The sequence below is a fragment of the Oryctolagus cuniculus genome, chromosome 13 (assembly GCF_964237555.1).
Source record: "Oryctolagus cuniculus chromosome 13, mOryCun1.1, whole genome shotgun sequence".
Lineage (NCBI taxonomy): Eukaryota > Metazoa > Chordata > Mammalia > Lagomorpha > Leporidae > Oryctolagus > Oryctolagus cuniculus.
Genome location: NC_091444.1, coordinates 88,498,028 through 88,516,225, shown reverse-complemented (window position 1 = coordinate 88,516,225; position 18,198 = coordinate 88,498,028). Strand labels below are relative to the sequence as shown.

The 18,198-nt window shown below is 37.5% G+C and overlaps 1 long non-coding RNA gene across 1 annotated transcript in view; it reads right to left on the bottom strand.

Annotated features, from left to right (window-relative positions):
- Window positions 1–5,189: 5,189 nt before the first annotated feature.
- The window catches only part of LOC127489148 (uncharacterized), a 30,872-nt gene continuing 17,863 nt past the window's right edge, over window positions 5,190–18,198 (bottom strand). Inside the window, exons 2-3 of the long non-coding RNA XR_011381638.1 lie at window positions 11,267–11,363; window positions 5,190–7,174 (exon numbers count right to left, since the gene is read on the bottom strand). This is a non-coding gene — a long non-coding RNA (uncharacterized lncRNA). The remainder of the gene's footprint in view (window positions 7,175–11,266; window positions 11,364–18,198) is intronic.

Below are 18,198 nucleotides of genomic sequence, written 5' to 3'. Positions count from 1 at the left end.
TGAATGGTAAAATTCTGCCACCATAGAGTATATCTGAAGAATGTGGTACAGATAATATCATTTTAACTCAAAATAATTAACATTTTTAAAATGATCTTGAGAGGCCGGCGCTGTGGCTCACTAGGCTAATCCTCTGCCTTGTGGCGCCGGCACACCAGGTTCTAGTCCTGGTCGGGGCACCGGATTCTGTCCCAATTGCCCCTCTTCCAGGCCAGCTCTCTGCTGTGGCCCAGGAGTGCATTGGAGGATGGCCCAAGTGCTTGGGCCCTGCACCCCATGGGAGACCAGGATATGTACCTGGCTCCTGCCTTTGGATCAGTGCGGTGCGCCGGCCACAGCGCGCTGGCCACAGTGGCCATTGGAGGGTGAACCAATGGCAAAGGAAGACCTTTCTCTCTGTCTCTCTCTCTCACTGTCCATTCTGCCTGTCAAAAAAAAAATGATCTTGAGAAAAAAATAGAACTCTGTAACTCAATTTTCAATAAGGAAGCAAGGAAATGAATATTCCAACTGAGGAAGCAAACCACACATTTAACTGTATTAATGAGAGAGAGAACTATATGGGTGTATAATGAAAGGATAAAAGTTGATATTTCTTACTTACTGGATATTATGTTTAGTGATGCATTAAGCCTGTGATTATAGAGTGCACTAAAATTACATTTTTGCAAAAATTTAAAAAATAAAGAAAACAAAAGGGAGGAGTTGAGCAGGGGAAAAGAGGGTTGGAATTAGGCTTATGTTCTTAGAATTATGCATGAAAATACAAGAAATCTGTTCTCCTTATATTATTAAAATTTAAACAAATGCATTTTTAAAAAGTTAATTGATTTTAATAAAAATGAAGGGGGATCGTGTTTGTGGTTTACTGGTTAAAGTGGCCACCTGCAGTGCCGGCATCCCACATGGGCACCAGTTCAATTCCTGGCTGCTCCACTTCTGATCTAGCTCTCTGCTGTGGCCTGGTAAAATAGTAGAGGATGGCCAAAGTTCTTGGGCCTGTGCACCCATGTAGGAGACACAGAAGAAGTGCCTGGCTCCTGGTTTCATGTTGGCAAATCCTCAGCCATTATAGCCAACTGGGGAGTGAACCAATGGATAGAAGACCTCTCTCTCTCTCTCTCTTTCTTTCTGTCTCTCTCTCTCTTTCTCTCTCACTCTCTCTCATTCTGTCTTCATCTCCTTCTTTCTGTGTAACTCTTTCAAATAAATGAATCAATCTTTAAGCAATGACAATGAATTCTATTATTAAAAATTGTTGAGAAATAGATTTAAGGAATTCTAACTTAAAATATATGCAAGGTGATCAGTATGTAGTTGGTGCTTTTGGTTCCTTTGAAGAAATTCTTAGAAATGAAATTACTTTGTCAAAAGGTGTGATAAGTCTAATTCTTCATCACACAGGAAATATTGTCCTTAAAAGTCATGGTTCTTCATCTCTGGGATTTGAGGAAAGGTAAATTAGTAATTAATTATTTTGGGAGCAGTGATCTTACTTTTCTTTTGATTAAGAACCACTGTTTGGCTGGTGCCATGGCTCACTAGGCTAATCCTCCACCTGTGGCACCGGCACTCCAGGTTCTAGTCCCTGTGGGGGCAACAGATTCTGTCCCGGTTGCTCCTCTTCCAGTCCAGCTCTCTGCTGTGGCCCAGGAAGGAAGTGGAGGATGGCCCAAGTGCTTGGGTCCTGCACCCCATGAGAGACCAAGAGAAAGCACCTGGCTCCTGCCTTCAGATTGGTGCAGCACACCGGCTGTAGCGGCCATTTGGAGGGTGAAGCAACGGAAGGAAGACCTTTTTCTCTGTCTCTCTTTCTCACTGTCTAACTCTGCCTGTCAAAAAAAAAAAAAAAAAAAAGAAAAAAGAACCACTGTTTGAGCATTAGTAATAGCCACAGCTGACAAGGGAAATTTTTCTTTTCAGAGATTGTTACAAAGATGATGTGAAAGGATAGAGTTATAAGTGAAGTACTTTAAAGCCTAAGCATATATGTACTACACCATAGTAAGAATAATTAATTGCTCAGATAGTTAATTGGTTTATGGAAGTGAAACTTTACACAGCATCAAAGTAACCTCACACACTTGGTTACAAGGGAGGAATAACAATAATGATACGGTATTGGCAGCAGTTTGTCATCATTACTTTGGTTAATTAGAGAAGCTTTTATATGTCATTTGAATAAAGTAGTAAGCTTTAGAAGGAAGGATGGAACCCTTGGTTAAATTTGAATTTCAGTTAAACAACATCAATTTTAGTTTGAGAGGCCATCACTGTGGCAGAGGAGGTTATGCCACCATCTGCAGTGTGAACAAGTGTGTGGAAGATTATCCCTTTTTCTCTCCCTCTCCCTCTCCTTTTCTCTTTCTTACTCTCCCTTTCCCTTCCACCCTCTCTCCTCTGGGTCTCCTCTGTAATTCTGGCTTTCAAATAAATAAATAAATAAATATTTAAAAAGATAAAATTAGCTTGATCACATTCCAGGCAGTATTAGAGTGCCCTGTATTTTATCTGGCAGAAACACTTTTATAGCAATGTAATGTGTAATACTACAATGCATATACACATTGTCTTCCAGTCAACATGTTACACATCAAATAAATACTTAGCTTTAAATTTGTATTCCTGAAGGATTTTCAGAGCATAGAATAAAAATATTTAAGGACAATCTAAAAGAACTGAGACAAAAAGATGATGATGAGGTAGAGTTTTAGGCAACTGGCCTTTATTTCCATTAGGTCAATGAAATGTTAAAGGGAATGTGTAAGACTAAATGAAAGAAATGGGCCAAGAACATATCCAGTCATTTGCACTGCTTTGTTACTTGGACATGTCTGTATCATCCATTCATTGCACTGGAAACTGACAAGAAATAGATGTGTTTCAATTGGGTTAAAATTTTGCAGGAAACAAATTTTGCAGGATAAAATTAACCATCCAGGTCATGGAGCTGAAATAGGTATTTAGTTGAAACACATGAATTTGACTTTTTTGTGGGTCAAAATAATTTGAATTATGTAATTCCTTAAGGTTCAACCCAATAATACTCCTAACATAATTTTTCTAGTCTCCCTCCTGCCATGAGAACCTGCTGTCAGTAGTAGGGACTCACTGGTCTGGAAAGCCCATTGCTTACTGTGCAAGCATTTCCTCCTACAGTTTTTTTTTTTTAATTTCCATCTCTCTTCAGGTGGTTGCAAATAATTTTTGCACTTCTGTTAAGCCCTTGTTGACATATACATGGTCATCCTAGTTCTTGAACGGAACTCTAAATATCAAGTCAGTATCTGCACCTGGGGAGGAAGAAGTGGATTCAGTGTCCAGGTATCCCTAACAATATCCATTCTGCTGGTTTCCTTGACCTTGATAAGATCCCACTGGTAGGACCACTTCATGGGCAATGTACTCAGCATTCAACAGCATTCATCTGTTGTAACAATCAGGCTAGGTAAAATAGTTTACCCAGAGCCAATAAATTTGAAAAGTCAAGTCCACTTTACAGTGAATACACTTACTTCTTTTCATCAACCAATAGTCCAATTTAATCACTATAAATATTGAAGTTTCACTTGACCATGGTGGCAGAACTTTGATCAAATCCTCATGAGTTTGAGTTCCCAAACATAGAAAGCAACTTTGCAAAGATTGTAAATACAAAATGTTTTAACACAGATTTCTGTGGTGGTGTTTTTTTTTTTTTTTAATCAGTATAGGGAATACTTTCTAGTAGATTTAAGGTCAAAGAAACAAGTAAGAGACTGTCCATGATGTAGGAGAAAGAACACTGAGTTTGGGAGTTTCGTTTCCTGGGTTCAAGACCCAACTCCACCATTTAAAAGCTGTGCTAACTCAGACATACTTCTTAATCTATAGATTGGAGATTACTCAAGTGCAACTTGAGTTGACATATGCAGTCTGAGGCCCCTACAATTTTAGAAATGCAAGGCATCCAATAATATTATTCTCATATATTTAATTGCAGAGTACAAATAGCTGATCACAGTGAGAGCTATTAATTATTATATTAGTATTTCATAGTGATTAAGTAATTAGCCACTAGATCACCATAGATCTTGAAGATACAAAGAAATAAAATCTCTCTGCTGACAATACTAATTGGTGTGGTATTCCTCAATCAGTCCTAATTTATGCCTGTAATTCCAACGTAATTACTATCATTTATCTCTTTCATTCTTAAAATAGTTGCAGTGAAAATGATAAATTATGTGGCCACTTTAAGTAAAATGTAAGTAGAACCTGATGTTCAAAAAAACAGTATGATTAAAATCCTTTATTAGTACATACTGTTGATTTTATGTGTACTAGAAAATAAATTGTCCTGCCCTTATTATCACTTTACAGTTGCACAAAAGATGATTGAAAATGTTATTAGCCTAAGGTCAAGAGTCTGTGGGTCATAATAGGATACAGAGTTATTCTCCCAATATTGAGATATTGTTTTAGTCATTAGGCTACTTTTACTTGCCAAGTGTAATAGGGTCACTGTATTTTTTAGTCAAACTCAGCAGATGTTTGTTCTTTTTTCTCTTTGTTCTTTGTTGCCTCTGGGATGAATAACTCTAGAAGAAACAGCCTGCTTTTGTTGCTTCCCTGAATTGGAAAGACTAACTCGAAATGAAATTGGCTGGTTTTACTCAAAATTTTATTAATTATATTTAAGATTAATATGTTGAGTGTCCTTGCTGTATATTTATATAAGAATTCTGAATATCCAGGTTTCTGAGGAATCTCCAGACAGACTTCCATAGTGGCTTAACCCATTTGCATTCCCACCAACAGTGGGTTAGTGTCCCTTTTTACCCACATCCTCTCTAGCATCTATTGTTGGTAGATTTCTGAATGTGAGCCCTTCTAACCAGGATGAGGTGCTGAAACTTAACTGAAAATTGATCGCTGTTAAATATGAGAGTGGGAATAAGAGAGGGAAGAGATGTGCAATTCGGGACATGCTCAAGCTGACTTACTTCAAACGGTAGAGTTAGAAACATACCAGGGGATTCCAATTCAATCCCATCAAGGTGGCATGTACCAATGCCATCTCACTAGTCCCAGTGATCAATTTCTGTTCACAATTGGTCATAATGATAGGACTAAGAGCCAAAGGGATCACATAAACAAGACTAGTGTCTGCAAATACTAGCTGATAGAATAAAAAATGGAGAGAATGATCCAACATGGGAAGTGAGATACACAGCAGACCCATAGAATGGCAGATGTCCTAAAGAGCACTCTGGCCTCAGAATCAGCCCTTAAGGCATTTGGATCCAGCTGAAAAGCCCATGAGAGTATTTCAGGCATGGAAAGCCAAGACACTCTGGGGGAGAAAAAAAAAAAAACTAAATGAAAGATCTCTGCGAGTGAGATCCCAGTGGAAAGAACAGGTCGTCAAAGAAGGAGGTACCTTTCTCTGAAGGGAGGAGAGAACTTCCACTTTGACCATGGCCTTATCTAAATATGATCAGATTCAGTGAACTCAGGGGGCTTCCATAGCCTTGGCAGCTCATGACAAGAGCCTAGGGTGATTACTGATGCCATAAACAAGAGTGTCAATTTGTTAAGTCAACAACAGGAGTCACTGTGCACTTACTCCTCATGTAGGATCTTTGTCCTTAGTGTGCTGTAGATTGAGATTTAATGCTATAACTAGTACTCAAACAGTATTTTTCACTTTATGTTTCTGTGTGGGAGTAAACTGTTGAAATCTTTACTTAATGTATGCTAAACTGATCTGTATATAAAGAGAAAGGAAAATGAATCTTGATGTGAATGGAAGGGGAGAGGGAGCAGGAAAGGGGAATGTTGCGGGTGGGAGGGACGTTATGGGGGGGAAGCCATTGTAATCTATAAGCTGTACTTTGGAAAGTTATATTCATTAAATAAAAGTCAAAAAAAAAGAAAAAAATTGCCAGGTATGATGTAATTGGGTTCATACATTTAATATAGTGACATCTTCCTGTTGAACTGATCTGTTAATCATTACATACTGCCGTCTTTGTCTCTTTTAACAATTTTTGCGTTAAAGTCTATTTTGTCTGATATTAGGATGGCTTGACCCGCTCTTTTTGTTTTCTGTTAGCATGGAATAACTTTTCAGTCTCTGTGTATATATTGTTGGTGATATGTGTTCGTTTTAAGCAGCAAATAAAGAGCTCTTGTTTTTTAATCAATTCAGCCAGTCTGAATCTTTTAACTGGAGAGTTGAAGTCATTTACATTCAAGGTTACTATTGATATGTAACAACTTGACCCTGCCATTTTTCCATAAATATTACTATTGTTTACTTTGTATTTCTATTACTTTTTGGAGATTTATTTATTTATTTGAAAGGCACAGTACAGAGAGGCAGAAGCAGAGAGAGTGAGGTCTTCCATCCACTGACTCCTTGGATGGCCACAATTGCCAGAGCTGCACCAATTTGAAGCCAGGAGCCAGGACCTTTTAGCAGGTCTCCATGCAGTTGCAGGGGCCCAAGGACTTGGGCCATCTTCTCTTTTATAGCCAGCTCCTGAAACAAGTTCTGATATTCGTGAGATACAAATAACCACTACAATTGGATCATGCCTGGTTACTGGGAACTTTTTGGTCAGGTCTGTTTCTGAAGCTGCTATATAGCTGGATTTGGCTACTTTACATTAATTTATACAATAAGTGCCTTTTATAAAAAGATATAGTATGATGAAATAAAAATAAAAATAACTAAGAAGTACACAGGAAATATCTTATATATTTTAAAGTTATATATTATGTAAGCTTATAGAATAAGAACTCCCTTACCACAGTCTAAACCTTAACTCATTAATGCATGACTTAATTGTCTGTAAGACTAACAAGTCACCTGTTAATCACATCAAGACCTTATGTGGGAGGAACACTCAGAATGTATGGCATAGTCATTATTTTCTTGGTGAGTTAAATATTTCTTACCAGGTATACATGGAATGCTGTCTGGAAATGACTTAAGTCATAATTTTTTAGAAGAAAAGTATTCAATATTTCAAAGGTTTGAATAATATAAAATATATCATCTGGTGATTACAAGTGAAACTAGAGACAAATAACAGCACAAAACTTGGAATATCTGTAAATATGCAGAAAGCAAATAACAATCTTTATTTAAAAATATTTTATTCTTTTCTGAGCTGCAAACCAGTTTCTGGAAAAACAAATATGCAAGGGTTTTAATAAATAATGCTATTATAATTACCTTCTGGCATCTTTTGTTATAGAAAATAAAGTTATAGCAAAGTACATATATAAGTAGAGAACCATTTTCTTGCAATGCAGCAGATATATAGAAAGATGCTCAATATCACTAACATACCAGGTAAATGCAAGTCAAATATACAATAATATTTCACCTTCTTTTACAGTGCCTTTTGTCAAAAGGATAGGAGATGACAAGTGTAGTCAGCGATGTGGATAAATAAGAACCCATCTATATAATTAGTGGAAATGTACATGGGTACAGCCAGTATGAAGACAATATGAAAGTTCCTCAAAAAGTAAAAATAGAATAACTATAGGACTCATCAATTACTCTACTGGGTGTATATGCAAAGAAATCAGTCAGTCATCACCTGGTAGAGATATCTGTGCTCCCATGTTTATTGCAGTGTTTTTACAGTAACCAAGAAAGGAAAAAACACTCTAAGTAATCTCTGATGGATGAAGAAATATTATAAATAAAGAAATGGAGAATCAAATATTTTATAATGGAATGCTATTGAGAGAAAATTATTTAGCCATTTGCTACAGCACAGATGAATCTGGAGTATAAACCAGATATAGAAAAAAATGTTTAAATTGCTTTATGGTCTTGATTATATGTAGAATTTTTAGGATCCAAATGCTGTACATAGAAACAGTGCAGAACATTGGTTACTGGGATAGGATTGAATGATGTAGAAAGGGTAGAAATTGTTTTTAATCATTATTGATTTGAAAGGCAGTGACAGAAATTTATCCTTTTAGTTTATTATCCAAATTACCACAATACCTAGGGCTAGGCCAAGTCAAAACAGGAGCCAGGGACTCAATCCAAGTTTCCCCTGTGGTGACAGACCTACAACTTCAACCATCACCTGCTGCCTCCAAACATGTATTAGCATGACTCCAGAATTTAGTGCAGAGCCAGGGCTCAAACCCAGACCCTCCAATAAGGGATGTGAGCCTCTCATGTGGCATCTTAACTGCTCCACCAAATGCCTGGTCTATGTATAAAGTTTTAATTCTGTAAGGTTAATCAGTTTAGAGATCTGGTGAACAGCATGAGAACTCTAGAGAATTATATTATAATCTCCTAGAAATAAATTCTCAGTGTTCTTACCATGTACTTTAAAAATTTAATGTGAGATAAACATTGATATCATATTTTGTCAACATACCACAAAACATGAATTGCAGTGGTATAAATCCATTTTACTCTCAAATATAATTTGCTTAACTTTAAGAAAGATACATATACATGAGGACCTACATGCACATAAATGCACATTCTTCTAATTCTCTCAAAAAATCATTAATAGAAATTATTTGAAAATGCTACCAAGCTTTTAAGAAAATCATACAGTTTTACATTAAATATTTATGTTCATTGTGTTATCAAGACTTTAAAAATATGTTAAAGTGTTGTACCTCTCTTGTAAACACTAGCAAATTATCTATTATGTGGTGATCATATAGAATGAAAATAGATAATTCAGTGTTCCAAAATAAATATAGAATGATTACATGCAGTGGAATGCATTACAGTTTTATGCTTTTAACAGTTCTCAGATTTTCATGAGAAACATGTGTGTTTTTTAATTGTAATTTTAATTTTAAGTTTTCACACATCATATAACATATCCAAATCTTGAATATACTATTCAGTGGTAGCTATAAATAATCCAGAGTTTAGGAAATGAGTTAGTTTTCATCTATATTATGAGTGCTTTTGCAGGGCCATAAACAAAACACACTTAAAGGGAGAGGACATTTCTAAATGGAATTATCTCTACAGGCAAATGTCTTGGGAAGAAAATGTGAGAAACAGAAAATAGTAATCAGAGAAGGCCTTATAAATGTGCTGACAGTAAAACCCTTCCAACTCTAAGAGGTATATCATCAATTTATTTGGGTTTCTAAGACCTGGAGTGTTTTTAGTTCTAGTATGATAGAAGCAACACTAGTATCCCTAACTTGATGCAGGCCTATGCAGCAGCTCTGGGCTGCTTTTCTGTTGTATGTGCAGATGTGCCTATCTGAGGTTGTGCCTATGTGTCCGTGCTCCTATTTTTCTCACCTCCCCAAAAAGTTCTTCTTAATTTTATCACCTGCTCTCAGTTGCTTGTGGGAAGTAATGTCAATAGCACCAGCTATTCTGATGACTGGGATCACAGTGTGTCAACCAATCACAGAAACCCCGTGGTCACAGTTGGTGTCATCCAGGACAGGGCGAGGGACAGCAGTAGTCACTAACAAGGTGTTAGTCCTTGTTGTCCATTTATCATGAGCAATTATAAGTTCCAGAGTATTCTGCTGCCCAGTCTTCAGTGTTACCATTATACAATAGCTCATTTCACACTCAATGGCTAACTCAAAGAATGCTGAGAGTACAGCAAAATGAAATAAGGGCTCAGAATATTCTAGGGGACTGGCGCCATAGTACAATAGGATAATCCTCTGCCTGTGGCACTGGCATCTCATTGGGCACCGATTCTAGTCCTGGCTGCTCCTCTTCCAATCCAGCTCTCTTCTATGGCCTGGAAATGCAGTAGAAGATGGCCCAAGTCTTTGGGCTCCTGCACCCACGTGGGAGACCAGGAAGAAGTATCTGGTTCTTGGCTTCAGATCAGTGCAGCTCCAGCCATTGCAACCATTTGGAGAGTGAACCAACGGGAGGAAGACCTTTCTCTCTGTCTCTCCCTCTCACTGTCTGTAATTCTACCTCTCAAATAAATTAATAAAATCTTTTAAAAAATCTTAAAAAACAATATTCTATACAAAATTCCCACTGAAAAATATTAAAAATTAAATATTTATTTTTTAAATGTATATATTTTTCTGAAAGGTAGAGGCAGATTTTCCATCTAGTGGTTTATTTCCCAAATGCTCCCAACATCTGAGATTGGACCAGGCTGAACCTAGTATCCAGAGACTCCATATGAGTCTTCAATGAGGGTGGCTAGGGGCCAAGTACTTGGGCCATAATTTGCTGCCTTCCTGAGGATATCTGGGGAGGGGGACAAGTGCCTGTGGGCCTCTTAGACACAGAAAGAATTTCTGACATAATCAGGTTGCAAATGTGCAAGCAGGCTGCAAGCTGTGGCTGGAAAGCTTGTTTTACCTGCTGGCATCTCCCCCATGATAACCTCCTGTTCAGTGTATGTGAGCCTGTAGTTCTAACCACAATGTCAATCCTCTACCCAGAGCTAGTACAGGAGAGGCCTGAGCCCCTAAGGGGAATCTGGCTGACTTCATGAGACCCCCACTATCTCCTTGGGTGGCCCCAGTTCAATCAACATAGACTATGTGAAGCCCCTGTCCAATGGGCATCCCCATAGATTGACCCAATTAAAATGCAGTAATGCCATAAAAACCCTGGGCACTTCCTGAAAGCCATTGTCCTGCTCTGGCATTCCATCTGGTCTCCTGTTGGGCTAGATGCTTTACTGTTGCTTTGCAAACTAAATAAAGATTTTGCATCTTATTTGCAAATTGTTTCCCATGTTTTTATTTCTATGCTAAGCTGAGGAAAAGCACACATGGAGCTTGCTCAGGTAACCACCCTCCCCTCCATGACCCATAACACTTCCCAGGAACACTAGCCAAAGTGGATCAGAAGTAAAGCAACTGGGACTTGAACCAATGCTCTGATATGGGATACTGGCATCACAAGCAGTGACTTATCTTACTATACCATAATGTTGGCCTCTAAGAATATTTAAGTAAACTTGTTAAGTAAAATTATTTAAATAAAATTCTAGATTTACACTATGAGAAAATATTGAAAACATAGATTTTAATTGATTTTTACTACTAGTTTAGGAGTTACTTTTGGTCCAGATAGTATCACAAATTGATATATTTATAATAATGTATAAATACATATATATTCTGCACAACTTCTGTTATTTGAATATTTAACCAAAAATGCACCACATAGAATCCAGATGAAAGATAAAATAGACCTATTAGCCTTAGAAATCATACGTTGCATACACAGAATACATATGTTATGAAATCATTTACATATCTGATGCACCTTCCTGTAAATAATAATGTGAATAATATATTCTTCCTCTCTTGAGTGTGTACTTTCATAATTCAGTCTTCTTCCAGATGAGACTCAGTCTTATCAGCTTAAATTGGAAAAGCAGAATTGAATGTTAGAATATCTGACTTTAATAAATCACAGCATATTTTTCATCTACCAATACATTTTAGAAAATGACATATTCAAAACACATACAGAGTTATATATTTCCTGACATTTTCTAAAGCATTTATTTTCAATGCCACTATAAGAAACTATTATAGAGGCCGGCGCCGCGGCTCACTAGGATAATCCTCCGCTAGCGGCGCCGGCACACCGGGTTCTAGTCCCGGTAAGGGCACCGGATTCTGTCCTGGTTGCCCCTCTTCCAGGCCAGCCCTCTGCTGTGGCCAGGGAGTGCAATGGAGGATGGCCCAGGTGCTTGGGCCCTGCACCCCCTGGGAGACCAGGAAAAGCACCTGGCTCCTGGCTCCTGCCATCGGATCAGCGTGGTGTGCCGGCTGCAGCGGCGGCCATTGGAGGGTGAACCAGCGGCAAAGGAAGACCTTTCTCTCTGTCTCTCTCTCTCACTGTCCACTCTGCCTGTCAAAAAAAAAAAAAAAAGAAACTATTATAGAGAGAAGAAAAATTGCTCATCCAAAATCCAAAATATAGAAATCTGTACAACTTTGCCACAATCTGTACAAATTTATACCAGTTCCTAATTTACACAACAAAACATGACTAACAAAGTTAATGAAATAGATGGTGATTTGTGGAAAAGACTTTTAAATAATTAAGTCCAAGGAGAGTTACAAACCAGACCTACACTTTCTAAAATTAAGTTGTTTATTCAGTCTTAGAAAACTACAAACTAAGAAATATACAGAGAGCTGGCTGGTGCCTGGTATTTTCTAAAGAGTCTTTTTTTTTTTTTTTAAATCCTGTGGCCATGGAAGATTCTGGTCACTTGCTACTTTCAAGGCAAAAAAAAAAAAAAAAAAAAAAAAAAAAAACAAGAGCTGACCATTTCCCCAGGTCATGCTTACTGGTCTGTATTTGTGTACATTTATAGATATTTAAGTGCTAGCTAAAAGTCTTGTCATAAAATTCCCAGTACTACCATTTTAAAGACATTTATATTTCCTATTGAGATACCAAAAATTAATGCTAATTTTCAAGCATTAATAGTGAAAACTTATCTGCAAGATATACTGCAGAGAAAGATTCATTGAAATATTGATTTTCATAAAGTGACTGATATAAAACTTTAGGTTTAATGCCTTGGAGAAACTGAAACATAGGACTTCACTCCCTAGGAAATAAAATGATCATTTACTTGGTCTCAAAGGCTACTAAGTCATTGAAATGGACTGTACAAACCATGGCTTTTGACACTTAAAATTATTTTACCATTCTATTTTGTGCAAGATCTTCAAAGCTGTGACATGTTTTAAGTTCCATAATGTATCCTCAAGAAAGCTCACCCAAAGCAAAAATCAAATTTGTCCATCCATTATAAGACATCTTTCCATAGCCTATATCTTAGCCTGATAGGCATTATCTTATAATTTTTAGAAGGTTTTTTTTCTACTTAAGAGAACCCTCCTTTGAGCAGATTCTTCTGTCTACCATTTGCACCTTGGTGCTGTTCTGAGTGCTTCCTCCTGTTGGTGAGACTTCCTATAGCATGCTGGTGGAGCCATCCTGTCCTACTCTGTAGGACACTTCATAGGCATCAGCCCAGAGTGCAAGTTAGTGTTCAGGGAGAAGCCTGAATAGCTCTTGACTGCTCAGTGCAATCAGAGGGTCCAGTTTCTGGTTGATGCTCACAGGAATATGATGTAACGTGATCCCTTGCACAGCTTCTCTGGGAGCCAGTGGAGTGTGTAATGCTCTGCCCACGTCTCCTGCAGGCTGTGACTGAAGGTCTGCAGCTATCACTTGATCATGAGCCTCTTGGTGTGGAGGAACATGGAGATGATGAACTTGGTGGTGGCGATCTCGCCTATCATGGGGGTGGCCCAGGTGTAAAAGGGATGCATGGGGTTGCATCCAGGTGGCTGAGACTTCCCCTGGGATCCCTCCCAGGTGAGAGAGCTAAGAGGGAGTGAAGCACTGATGGCTACTGCCCTTGCCACTTCTTTGGAGTAAAAAAGTTATTTTCAAGACAAGAGGTGATGGGAGAGAAGAGAGAAGCGACAGCAGCCTGGTTACAGTTCTGGGAGCCTCCCAGCCACCTATGCCTCCAGCTCTTTAACCTTCAAAACCTCAACAGTGGTGTTTCCACCTCTGAGTGGGAACAGCCTGATTTGTAGAGTGAAAGACACCTTCAGAGAAGTAGGACTCGAGTATCCCATCTTATTAAAAATAGGCCTGTCTAGTGATATATAATGTTCTTGAGATGGCAAGATCATTTTATGGAGATAATTTCATTTTATGAATATTTGAGCTCCTTTACTTGTAGATATTTCTGAAGGGAAGCAAGCACATTAGTTGTAACTTTTGGATCCTATAAGGGCTTCAAAGTGATCATGAAATAAAAACACAAATAAAGGGGTTTCATACAGTATAGATTTCTGAGTATGTTAATAAGTTATAAAAGCATGTCTAGTTGTTGAGAAATATAAAACATAAACAGTATGTACTTAGGGTCTGTCCTGAATGACTTCCATCTGCCCAGCTGAGTCAGTGAAATATCTCATGGCTGCCAAGTGTTAGTGCTCTCCCAATGCACAGCTGACATTGGAAAAAATTCTAACCACACAGGGTACTGTTTCACAGTTTGCATTTGTCAAGAAGAGCAACAAAATAAAATATTTGCATTTATTATTAAAGTAGACATGTCATAATTTTATGTCCAGAAATGCATTTATAAATTATTAATACAATATATAGATTCTGAAATGTAGGTGTAAGCCAGAGAAGCATCAACCTCAGTTAGAAAACAAAGAAAATGTTGAAATTACTACCTTGTACTTTAAAAATATTATTATTTAAATATAGATAAATTATGAGTCATGGAAAATATAATATAATTATGGGCATACAGTATGATAATACATCATAACCAGAATCTATTGTTAAACTGACAGCTTCCTTTGCAGATGCTTTCTATTCATAGTCATTTTTTATGTAACTGGGTTTATATTAATGAAACATTTTATCATTCACACAGTATCGGTCAATAAATGGTGTTAGAACTATAAAAAATAAGAGTTATATGATTAGATTTATTATTATTTGGATAGCTTTAGATCATGTTATTCATGCATCATTATGAATTATAGCAAAAATGCAGGAGTTTAAGTGTCAAAATATTCACAATTAGCTATATACATATATTTCCATCTTGTGGTATAATTTGTATGTGATTTTATTCATTGAAAAATTACACTATGTACAAGGGATCCAACCATCACTATGTTTCTCTATGTGTTTGGAATTCAGAGAGCATGCTAAATTATCACGTGCCTTTAATCAATCTGTAATTCATAGATATTGTGATTCATATTTACTTTGTTTACATTTGTAGGCATAATAAATAAATTTTCATACTGAAACTCAAGATGGTTAACTTTCAATGATTCCAAGTATTTCTTCTTATGTTTTCCAGAGTATATGCATTTAGCTTCCAGTTTGTTTGCAACTCTTTTATTTCCTTTCCTATTGCTTTTTATAGAAAATGCTAGAGAACATGGATTAGTCAGAATTCTAAGTGTGTCATTCAAATTAGAATTTTGAAAAAATATGCAAAATTCTTTTTAAGTAAAATATGAATTTGATTCAAATTCTCAGAGTTAAAATCAAACCGTAAGGAAAAATACTATTTGCTTGATTATGAACATTAGTGTTAAGGAAGTGTTAAGTGGAAATATGCACAACATATATGTGTAACAGGTGGTAAAAATTCATGTTGCTGAATATAACTGAGATGGACAAACTATCTTGAATTCAACAAAAATGTATCTGAGATACTTATTCTAATTGATGCCATTATTTAGACAGAAAGAAAGTTGTGATTATAAAAATCAGATTTCCAGGTAATAGATGAACAACAATTCATGGAAATATGACAGATCTGAATAATTAGAAGGCATGCTTGAGGAGAGAAATAGTAACAAGTTTATTGACTATGTCTAAATAACTCAGTGTCATTGAATTCTACAATTCAATGGTGATGGGTTTAGAACCTAAATGTTCTCTAACAAATAATAGACAGTCTGAACCAGAAAAATTATAATTCCTTTAATTCTTCTGGAAAAAGGGATCCGCCAGGTTCCTGTTGTTCTATGATTTCAGTCATACTGAGTTCTCAGACTATATAAGGAAGGGCTGCATAAGTAACCATCAATGAATAAAGTGAACTAGATGGTCATTGTGGCAGCTTGTCCATGCTTAATGTGGGCAGCTGTGGACTGCAACTGGGATTCTTAGTTGAAATTTCCTTAAGCTTAAATGTAGATGAGTGTATTTCTCAAAACACTGCAAAAATCTAACAGCAGCTGCCTGTTAGCTACACAGTTCATGTATTTGATTACCAAAGGCACAATGGCAACTAATTTCAGATATAGGAATTCATATACATTTTCATCATTCATGCCTCTGAAATTGTCTTATTTATCACTTAAGAAACACCCCACATAATTTCATGATTTGGTTTCTGTTTCAGGATTTCACCTGGCATATTCCTCCCATTGCCAGTAGCAGAGAGTAGTGTTCGTCACAAAGTAGCTCCTTGCTGTAGATTATATTTAATTCCTAGTTGTGTGGCATCTCTTACAATTTCTCAGAGAAAAGTCGTCTCCATTTTGGAGATGGAGGGACTTAAATACTGGCTAGAAATCTAAAGTATGGAAACATTTATTCTCTTTTTTTATCCTTATATAGTCAATAAGAAATTAATCTTACTGAAAATGCTTTTGTATATCACCCTTTAAAATGCCCACAAAATGCTGGAAGTTGTAGGCACAATACAGTGGGGATATTGCAAAGGTACTATCCTCATAACTTGTAGGATTGCAAGACAGCTGAAATGAAAAGAGATGTACTGCTTTAGGCAAGGACAAAATAGCAGAAAAAAATGGAGGGATTGCATTCCCAGGAGAGAGTTGGAGACAAAACTGCAGTTGAAATTCTACAGATGTAAGAGTGACACTATGAGATAGTGCAGAAGATACAGCAATGAGTACAAACACAATATAGGATCCCACAACCAGGAGCAACAGGACACTGCCAGCTTTGGAGAGTGAGGTGAGAGCAGCCTGCATGCAGCAGCCTATGCCTCTTGTGATATTGCCAGAGGGAGAGCCTGGCAGACCACACTGTCTTTGATTCCATCCTGGGGTCCTAATAGGAGCAGGGTACCATCTAACACAGTGAAGACAAAGGACATTTCTTTCTCCCTTACCCCAACCAAGGCACCTGGTGGAAGGAGCCATTTTGACAACAGCGTGGATGTAGCAGTACTTGTATGTGCTTGTGAGCCAGGGATGTTACCAGAGGGAAAAATCCATGTTCCCCACAGACTTTTAGTCTGGCTGGGGGCTAAGCACCCATACAGGATTGTGAGGTGCCCCCAGCCTCTCAACATATTACAGGTTCCAATGCTCAGTATGCCAAGGAGGAGCACCCTCAGGTAGCTGGCTCTGGGAACATCTCTACTTTCTCTGTGGATGGGAAATGAAGAACATATTTTTTGAAAAAAGTAAACAAAATTGATACACACACCATTGGCCCAACTAACCAAAACAAAGGAGAAGACACAAATCAATGGAATCAGAAGTGAAAAAGGGGGTGTAACAACAAACACCACAGAAATAAAAAGAATCATCAGGAATTAACTACAAAATGTTATATGCCAGCAAATTGGAAAATATAGAAGACTTGGATAGATTCCTGGACACATGCAATTTACCAAAATTGAGTCATGTGGACATAGAAAATCTAACAGAATAATAACCAACATTGAGATTCAATCCATAATAAAGACCCTCACAACAAAGAAAAGTCCAGGACCAGTTGGCTTCACTGCTGAATTCTACCAGATGTTTAAAGAACAGCGTTTAATTCTTCTCAAGCTATTCAAAACATTTGAAAGGGATGTAATCCTCTCAAACTCCTTTTATGAAGCCAGTATCACCTTATTTCATAATCAGAAAAAGATATAACAGAGGAGAACTACAGACATCCCTGATGAACATAGACACAAAAATCCTCAAAACATACTAGCTGATCAAATCCAAGAACACATCAGAAAGATCATTCACCTGAACCAAGTAGAACTAAAGGCTGATATGCAAGGAAGGTTCAACATTCACAAATCAATGTGATCAATCACATTAACAAACTGAAGAACAAAAAAAAGAGATTATCTTAACAGTGACAGAGAAAGCATTTGATAAAATACAACATCATTTCATGATGAAAACCCTAAGCCAATTGTGTATAGAAGGAACATTCCTTAAGATAGTCAAGGCAATTTATGACAAACCCACAGCCAGCATCCTAATGAATGGGGAAATGCTGGAAGCATTCCCCCTAAGATACAGAACCAAACAAGGATGCTCACTCTCACCATTGCTATTCAATATAGCCCTGGATGTATTAGCTACATCCAATAGGCAAGAAAAAAAAATCAAGGGTCCAGTGCTATGGCTCAGTCAGTTAACACCCTGTTCTGAAGTGCTGGCATACCATATGGGTGCCAGTTCGAGACCTGGCTGCTCCACCTCTGATCCATCTCTCTGCTATGACCTGGAATAGAAGTAGAAGATGGCCCAAGTCCTTGGGCCCCTGCACCCACGTGGGAGACTTGAAAGAATCTCCTGGCTCCTGGCTTTGGATCAGCACAGCTCTGGCCATTGTAGCCAATTGAGGAGTGAACCAGTGGATGGAAGACCTCTCTCTCTACCTCTCTCTGTAACTCTGTCTTTCAAATG